The sequence below is a fragment of the Charadrius vociferus genome, unplaced genomic scaffold (genome assembly GCF_000708025.1).
Source record: "Charadrius vociferus isolate BGI_N301 unplaced genomic scaffold, ASM70802v2 scaffold498, whole genome shotgun sequence".
NCBI classification, from domain to species: domain Eukaryota; kingdom Metazoa; phylum Chordata; class Aves; order Charadriiformes; family Charadriidae; genus Charadrius; species Charadrius vociferus.
Window position 1 is genome coordinate 1016859 of NW_009649588.1, and position 9862 is coordinate 1026720.

Below are 9862 nucleotides of genomic sequence, written 5' to 3' on the forward strand. Positions count from 1 at the left end.
GCAAGCTGAACATGCATTAACAGCATCATGCCACTGTGGAAAGTGACTGCCCAGCTGAAGAAATCTTTATGCTATCTCAGCACTGGCAAGATCTCAACTAGACGCAGAGTGCATATGAAAACCCGAGCACAATCGGTGGACAGCAAGACATGGGTTTAAATTGCATCAAGTGAAATTTAGATCAAGTCATTAGGAACAATGTTGTAATGGTAGAATTAAGCATTAGAAGAGGTAACGTGGGGAAGGTATGGAGGGTCTTTAGAACAAACAGTTTTTGTTGGACAAATATCTGCCATGAAAAATCATTGCTAGAAAATCGGGTTATGACGAAAAAACCTTTTGAAGTGTCTCCCAAGTTTTATTTTCCAATTCTTTAATTATTATTTTTTTTTTAAATGTGTCTTATGAGGGCTAAAGATGCCACTAATGAAAAAAAAATCATTATCATTAACCAAAAGCACTGCTGTTAATTTAGAAAAATAACTAAGTGGATAGCTAATGTAATAGCTTTCATTGCTCTTCAAAGAAAAATCATCTCATATGAGGAACAACAGTGGAATCTGTATGGAGAATGTAACCTTGAAGAAGGGCAATCACAGCAGTGTAAATAATTGTTCTCTTTAGGTCCCCTGTTAGAGCAAACCAATGGATTAATTCTGTCTGTTCACTGGCTGGAACTGTACATTCATAGAAATCTTGGTGGGTTCCCCAAAGGAGTCTAAATGTAATTAGCAACTAAACATTATACTTCTATCTCAATTCATTTACATGGGAACTGTGCTAAGATATCTGTGTCTGAGTCATAGTGGACAGCTTTCCTCCATCTCCAGGGCACTCAACTGCCGCATCCCAAACAGCTCGTTCCTGTGCTCTGTCTTATCAAATACCTGCACAGAACCACCGCAGAAGCGAAGCAAGGCATCCTCTTGACTCTGAATTTAGCACAATCCCCTTCAGGATTGCTCAGTGTGGCAAAACTATTAACTGAAGCTCAGGCTAGGCAAGTTTGAGATCATTTGTCTGAAAAGAGGAAAATTCCTCACAAAAAAAATGAACTGGTATTTTTTTTGGTCCTCATTTGGGATCTGCGGCTTTCAGTTGTCAAACTAATAGACTTATTATGATCTTGTTGACTTTATAGAGAGCAGCTGTCCAAATTATCCCTGGCTTTAAAGTACTTCTCATCCTCCTATGTGAAACTAGCCAGAAAGACTGTACATTGAATTGGGGGATTCTGTAGTGGCCCGTGGTTGTCAGTGGATTTGTTACTTTAATTACTGCAGTTCACTATACCAAGGAGCACAACAGATATATAGCTATGTCATGGGGAAAAAATTAAATTGCTGCTAAACTCGGTAGACTGTAGCTACGAGGATTGTAGAGAATTTGGTGTAGTGCTATCCTGTCTGTACTAGCTAAACACCACATACACTCCCCTCCCTTTTTAATTCAGGACTTTGGACTTGGAACAGAAACTCTGAGTCAGGTTGATGCTACCTCGAAATAACTGCTTGCTTTCGAGGGATTACACCATTCCATCCCCCCACTTGCTCCCTGAAGGAAGAACCTCAGAAAGGATGGACAAATACCTTGCAATTTCAGAACTGCATACAAAAAGCATCTCTTCAACCTCACCTTTTTCCACTCATGCACATATCTTTAAATTTAACTATACTGATTTCTCATTTTCACATTGTTGCTATACCACAAGGAGGGAAAGTGAAGGGAAGAGGTTTCTTGGAGAGCATTTTTAAATATGGAAAACACTCAAGTATTTTGGTGATGAGGCATTATGCATTTCAATTAAAGGATAAAAGGAGAAAACATGAATGTTCTTTGTTCCTGGGAAACAAAATACTGGCAATGGAGAATGTGATTAACCAGTTCAACACATCAGGAAGGGAGAACAAAAGTATTTATGAAATCGGGTCAAATTTAATAAATGGTTTCAGAACAAATATTCAGAAAGTAAATATATTTGGGAAAGACTAAGCATTGCATTACAGCATTTTCAGAACAAAACTATCAGTGTTTTGCTTCAAATTTAACTAATGAAACTAAAAGAGGGAGTAAATAAACTGAAGACAAAATGTTCTGTTTCTGGTCAACCCCTTTTCAGTTTTTTGTTTTGCTGGGGAGAAAATGAAAAAGATGTGGGTTGATCCAAGATTAGTTGTCTTCTTTGAGTTTTTTGGTTCAGCCATCATACCCACTGGCTTGATTAATGATGCATAGAAAGTCTGAGTAGATATTTGCCTCGTCCTTATTACTGCCTCATTGTTCATCACTGAATGCATTTGAGGGTAGCATCAAGCATACCTGACCTCTCAACATGGTCCTTTTTCTTTCTTGGGGCTTTAAGTTCTTTGTGGGTATTCTTCCCCTTCAGTGTCACTTTGTTCTTTCACTGCATACAGTGAAGTGCTTCAGTGTAGGCATAAATATCGTTTTTTTACCCACACCTGGTACTGTCTGTCCCATTTTCCTTCTATTCACAGTCCACAGTAATAACAAACATCACTATTGTTTTTTTAATTATGTATATTTTTTTATCAGGTAGTATATAAAGTAATAATCTTTCTGTGTTTACTTAAGGTTTCACAAAATCATATGAGTTTTCTTAATAAGAAATAATTCTGTGACAGCTAGTGATTAACGGATATAATGCTTTCATTCCTTCCCTAGAATAAGCAATACACAGTTCTGAGAATATGCAGAAAATATCTATGGCTTCAGTGTCTGATTTTCCATTTTCCCCCTCAGTTCTGTCTTTAATGAGAACCAAGTAACGTCTTCCCAAAAGTGATCTTGGTAGTTACAGTTTGCCAAATCCTTGAATTCACTATATTTGGTTTGGAAAACTAAGCAGTTAAATTTAATAAAAGTGAAATGACTGCAAACAAAGTTTGCAGGAGTATCACAGTTAAGAGAGTGCTAGAATTGACATATACCATTACTTGCCTGGATTCTCCCTCTCCCTGCCCCTCCTGGCTAATTCTGGATGAATTGAAGTGCTGATGTGTTACCATATAAATATGTTTAAAGAGAACAAATAGAATGAGACCATGGCATGTGTGCAAATGCATTTGCAACACAATTTTTAGCTTTCAACTAGCCTTAAACCTAGCTCTATAAACAGCTGCGCAGACTGGGATGGAAGTCATAAATGAAAGCCTTTAAATTTTTTTTGTTGTATTCTAAACTTAATGTGAAATAAAAAAAAATACTAATCAATTATAGTACAAATACGTAGAGCTTAATAAACTTAAGTGTTGTGATCTGGCAATCAAGTGCTGATATATGCAGAGTACAACACACACACATCTTCCTTCATGGAAGATTCAGGGTCAAAATCACTCTTTTAACAGGGCAGTGTTATTGCCCACTTACAAAAAAAATATCTAGGCTAAGTTAAAAAGGGGTCATTCCTATTGAATTATTTCTACAGGTCTAACTGTAAAGTCGGGGCACAATATACTCATCTCACAGTTAAGAGGAACTCTGCAGAGCATCAATAAAAATCCTTATGCTCCCAGAAAACACCTTCCAGGAGATCAGGAAACTTTCAGAAAGGCTTGGAATATTGCGTATCTGCTCAGCAATTTCCAAAATAAGAACATGTCATCTCCACTTCTTTGAGCACGCATACCCATGTAAACAATGTCAACTGTAAACTGTGATGCTCAGATGGTCTCTGTTAGCTTACTGTACAGACCAGCAGACCAATTTCATGACATACATGAGAAAAACTGCTTTTCATTACTACAAATTACAGGACTTGTACTGTTTTATGTGTTTTTTTTCATTGAAGGTCTTTGTCCCATGTTGTGCCTCAGGGTGTTGGAAGGGTATCTGAAGAAAGTGCCAAGGAAAGAAAGGCAGTAAGATTTCTGAGATAAAGGCCATCTGATTCAACATGTTTGTCTTTTAAAAATTCATTATTGCCCTAACCTCCTCCTTTTTGTTACCTTCACTTTAAGAAATAATGAATTTCATTAGCTGTAAATCTCTTGCTTGCTTGCATTTTAACTTATTTGTGTTTCTCTTGTATTTGTACTTAGTTTCTCAAAATCTGGTGATTGGATCATTTGTTCCAGATGTATCAAAAATATGGCACCATATCCGCTGAAGCAGTCAGTATCATGTTAGAAAAATAAGAGTGGAATGGATGCTGGGTCTCTCCTCAGAATCTGACCCACAGTTTAAAACCAGAGTATATCCAATCAATGTGCCAGCTGTGAAACCCCTCCAGTAGTAAATTGTGTAGTTACCTGCAAGGTAAAAATGAAAGTGAAAGGGCTCGATAGTTATAAAAATGAAAGGGAAGACATTCCTCATCTGAATTATTCACAGGCAAAACATCAAATGACATCCTCCCAGGAAGTTCAGTGAACACCCTGTTCATGTCAAGAAGACACTGCTTTTTATTCAGTTCTTTTTTTCTCTTTTTAAGCATATGGATTTTTAACTTTTTACCATCTTCTTCAAATCAGAAGAGGCATTAAACTTGCTAGGGAAATCCTGAAAGTTGTGCATTTTCACTGGAAGAAGTCTATCAGCCTTGTATTAAACATGGCTGCAAACCACTGCGTTAGGTATATGTGTCCTCCAACACATACATATGAAGACTTACAACAGACCGAATAAATGCTGTCCAAACCCCTGCTGGTCCCTGTATGTAAGCCTCCCTCTTTCATCTTCCTCTCCCGATGGACAGTAACACCGTAGGGGCTTCCTGCTATGGGAGTCCGTGGTCCGGGTTTGTATAGAAAACCAGAAGTGCACTGCAAGTTAGTTGTATTTTACAGTAGTGATGCAGCAATTAGAAATTACTGCTAAAAGTGGTTTTTCACATTCCTAAGACTTTTTTGGACCCAGCATTTTGCCTGCATAAGTACACCGTTAGCTACTGTCCCTGGCATCCAGGTATTTAAAAAAACCCGAAACATAAGCCTCTCTCCAAGATTATGCAAGCAACATGATTTTCTCTTCGTGTGAGGGGTCTTCTGGCCGAAGGAGCCTGCCTTTATTACCAGTTTGGATCAAATGAAGCCCTGGCTGACAGCCTGCAGAAAAACAGCCAAGCCCAGCTTCCACGTAGGCTCCTATCTCTAGTGAACTTACGCCATTTTTCTTGGAAGTCCCACCTTTCTCTGAAATTCAGTCTCACCAGAACTGAAATTCTGCTCCAGTCACTCACTTGTTCACTTCTGGCTCTTTTGAAAACTGCCCTGGTGCCACATCTCCAGCTCCACACGAGGGCTGTGTTTCCCCCCTTGATGCCCTCTGTTGCTAACTCTACTAACATAACCCATTTTCATGCCCTTGTCTTCTCACATTTTGTTTACGGCAGCTTTCTCCTGGTCAGAACTTACAGTGCTCAAATCTCCCACTCTGTTAAAACCATTTCCTTCTCCCACTATAAATTTAAGGATGTAATCTAAACCAGTTTCTTTTATTAGGCTATTTAAGTGTATGTGTTTAAACAATATCTGTGGTGGAAGTGCCACAATGGTGTTTTTCAGAGCAAATGGGAATAATAATACACACAAGAAGCTTGCACTGGAAGAAGGGCATTTTTGTATAGACTGATACTGTCTCCTGGGAAAGGACTGGAAAAGGAAAATTGGCAGATGACACAGGGATCAGGAAGGGATTTCTTGGTCAGGGACCAGGAAGGGATTTCTTGGTCAACATGTGTAGCCCCCATCATTGTAGGCAATTACATGGTATAATCATATCATTACATGATATAATACGTATTGGATATGTTCATGATACAGAACATATTTCTGCCCAGGCTGATTGTAGATAGGCTGCACAGCAAACAGTTGGTCATTCTTAAATGTAACAATTTCATAAAAAATATTTTAGTTTGTCATTTGGAAAACAAGACTGTTTTCAAAGGTGCAAGAAAATTCCCCTAAAAATTAAAGATATTCTTTAGCAGGAGATTAAGGTAATCTTGACAATGTTCTTTATACGGAGGAAGAGCAGGATTTTTTCCTTTGCAGTCCAAGGGTGCGCCTGTGTCATCAAACGAACTGTTATGCAACGGTGGGGAGACCTCTTTAGGTCTGTTTCTCCGTAAATGGTTTAAATCCCTTTCATTTACGAACATTAATCAACACATACAACATCTGTAGAAATCCAAAGAACACACAGCTCTCTATTTATTTTAAAGCATAATGATGCATTTCATTTATCAAACCCCTGTTTTCTTTTGTACAATAAATCAGTTCATTATTGTATTTCAGTGTTTGCATTTCTTAAGGAAAGGAACGCAAGAAGCAGGGCATACCAAATTCTTGATGTCCTTTATGTTAAAAAGTGCTCAGTTCTGAACACACCTGCTACAAACTTGTTAGCACAATTTATTTCAGAAAGAATCTGTCCAAATGCTATCTAGAACCTCAGAATTTGATGATAAAGGCTTACTTTTATTTCAGTACTAAAGTACAGCTGCTAACTTTTACTATATGGCTAAATGTGTCTTGTACATTATAGTGCACACTTTAAATTTAGAAACAACAGATATTTTCCTGCTTTGTAGATCAACAAAGGAAAAAATAAATGCTGTTCCTATTTACTATCATAAGAGAGATTTAAAACCACAGTGTACGCTGCTAATCTAAGAGAATTGATACAAGGATAAAGTTTGCTTTGAGCAGAACTGTTCTTGTACAGTCTATTTCTGTGACAAGCACAGATGACTAAAAGATGAATGAGAAATCTAAATTCAAGGAGACAAAATATTTTGCTATGTTCTACAAAGAGCTGGCCGTGTTGGACACATGGATGGCTCTCAGCCTTCTAATACTATAAACTACCTCCTCAAATGTTTCTCTGGTGAATTCAATAGGATTCTCCAGTTTTACACGATCTGAGAGTGTGTGTATGGGAAATGTGTGTGGTTATACGAAGAGTTCAGCACAACCTCGTGAAGACCACATTGTGCCTATGCTTCCTTTACAGTACTGCACATTAGCAGAGTTATTCCCAATTTACTTAGATGCAAGTAAAATCAAAGTAGGAATCCCCAGGATTTAAACCACAAAGTTCTTTACTTTTATTTTAAAAGCAGTTTATAGGAACAGGAGCAGGACTTGAAGGGACTTCTAAGCAAACCCATGTTTATGTGAATATATGACAGTTCTTTCAGTAAAACTGCCTGGATTTTGTTAAAAATACTCAAGTTTCCAAACAGATGTGGAAATGTGAAAGCAGTAGTTAAAAAATAAAAATGTGACTATCACTAAAGGTGCTTTTCACCAACATTAAAGCAAGTCCTGAAATGCAGGAAGCAATTATTAATTTACATAAAAGCTGTGCCTGAAATCATTAGAAAAAAAATACTGCTGTTTTCTTTTATGTTCATTTGCAGTTTGTTCTCCTTTACCTTGTTCAGACTCAGCTTATTGTAGTGTTCTCTTGTACAGTTTACTCAGTCTTTTCCTCCACCACATGGGCTTCTTTCAGATTCAACTGAAGGCAGGACTTCAGTTCAACGCTTTTACACCCATCCGAAAGCTTAGCCAGAAGTGAAGATTCCACATTAAAAAAATACAAAGGTTCAGCTAAAATACAGTATAAATAAATATTTGAACTACTCTGCTGCACTACCACTCAGTGACTCATTGCTTTACAAATGCTACTGGTACGACTGTCATAAAATAACCCACATGTTCTTGTGTGGTAGGTAGAAAAATATTTTCTTAGCCCTTTTACAGCAAAGTGGTAAACTTGAGCACAAAGAAGTGAAAGCCGATGTTCTGGGGAGCTGGTCCTCACTCGGTGGTTTCCATAGGTGGCTTAGGATTTCAATGTGAGCATGAGCTTTGGCTGTTCAGAGGGGCTTTGCCAACTTCGGGCTGTGTGACAACTGAGAAGAATTGTCCACGGGCAGGTTGCTGGCTTTACAAAGCCTATGCATCAGGGAGAAGATGAGAGACAAGAGGAGGGTACAGCACGTTGGAGGGGCTACAAGGCGATACTGGTCAGTCCCAGTGGCCGCTGTACAATGCACTCTCCTTACCAAAGTGTTTGAAGCGAATTTTAGAGTGATCTTTGAAAGAGGACAATGTTATAGCTTTGCAGATATTTCGAAGGAACACACCCTCTATTGAAATGACGGCTTGGTAAAAATTAAATCTCTGTGTTAGAAAACAGAACAAATGGACAATTCGAGCATGTATTAGGTCGTTACTCCAAGATACAGCATGTGGAATAGCAATTTTTGAGTATGGTGTAAAGAATATTCAGTGACAAGATTTGTTTTCTTACTACTGTATACCAAGAAAGACAAGTATTTTTGAAATGATCAATACATCTTTGACAGAGCAGCGAGTCAAAAAGAATTCCCAGCCTACAGACCTGAATGGGAAGGAGGATGGTAATCTCTCCCCCCTGACTGAGACAGGAGGGAGAGGAAAATGAAGAACTCCGTCCGTGTTGTATTAATGGCTGGACAGGGATAAGGAGATGTCAGAAGGATAAATCATAGATCCATTTTGTGCTTTCTATCCAAACCAGAATAGGAGGCGACTGGTTTGGGGCATCCATATAGCAAAGGTAGTAACAGTCAAATTTGCGACTAATACCGTGCAGGGATAGGTTTTGGAAGGAAAGGCTAAAAATAGATAACTTTATACAATATAGAAGGCTGAAGGGCGATCCTTTGAGTGAAAAGCTGAAGCACCAGTTTGTAAAGTAGTGGGATAATAGGAGAAGTCATGAAACACAAAGGTTTCTTTCAGAATTCAGTAGCATTCCTCATTTTCTTGGTTACACAAATGAAGCTAATGTGATGGCAGAATACAGAAATGAGCCGCAAAGAAAGGTAGAGCAGAAAAAAGGAATAAAGAACCATGCTTTAGGCAACCATAACGGCATGATAAGGAGACAGAATTTTACAAGTAAGTATCCAGGATACCAGCGCAACATCACAGAAAAAAATGGCACGTAAAATTTCAAAAATTATCTGTGAAAGAGTAATTGTCAAAAAGGAAGAATAATACATCATTATCCCCTCAGAAATAGCATTCAGATGAGCAGGGTCAGTAGGCCAAGTTCTGGCCTCAATTATTGCATTGGTTTTCACTGCAGATTTAATTTGTGTTCGAGATCTGAATTCTGTCCAGTGTAAAACCAGCTTACTACTGGTGCCTGGAAGGAACTAACTATCTTACGGAGAGTAGTGAAGGCAGTTATGAAAGCTGTCAGTGTTCATCAGACTGATGCATTTGAAATCGTCTGAGAGTGCAGCAAGTTTGAAATCTGCATTTTAAAAGTGGGGACAGTGCTCGAAACGGGGAGATGCAAAGGCATAAAAGCATATTCACTGATTTAATGTAAGAATGTGTTCTGGAGCAATGAGATGGAGTCTGTGTGAGGAAGACATTTGCTTACGAAAGGCTCTAATGCATCTGTGCTTGTACAAATGTCTGCAATGAGCCAGACTGACTGCACCACCCCGCGTGGAGGGCTCCGGCCACACGCTACCCTGCACCTCCTCTGGCGGCGGCAGTGTCCCCCGGGAGCTGCTATCAGAGAGGTGTGCTCCGGAGGAGACAATCACAGGTTACCCTTCTGCTGTCCTCGGGCCCTAGATCCTCTTGAAAGCTGACTTCGGCAACAGATGATCACCATTCCTTGACCTCAGTGAGTCCTGTTTCAGGCTGGGTAATTCACACAAGCTAAGGAAGTGTTAATTGAGTTCTTTTAGACGGTCATTATTCCTGATGATAGGGTTTCAGCCAAGTGTTGGCAGTACCTCCAGCCGTAGGGGTTGCTATAGACCGGAACCCATTACTCCTTTCAGGGAGGTCCCCAGGAACACTGCCGGGGTTTCTCTGACCGAGAG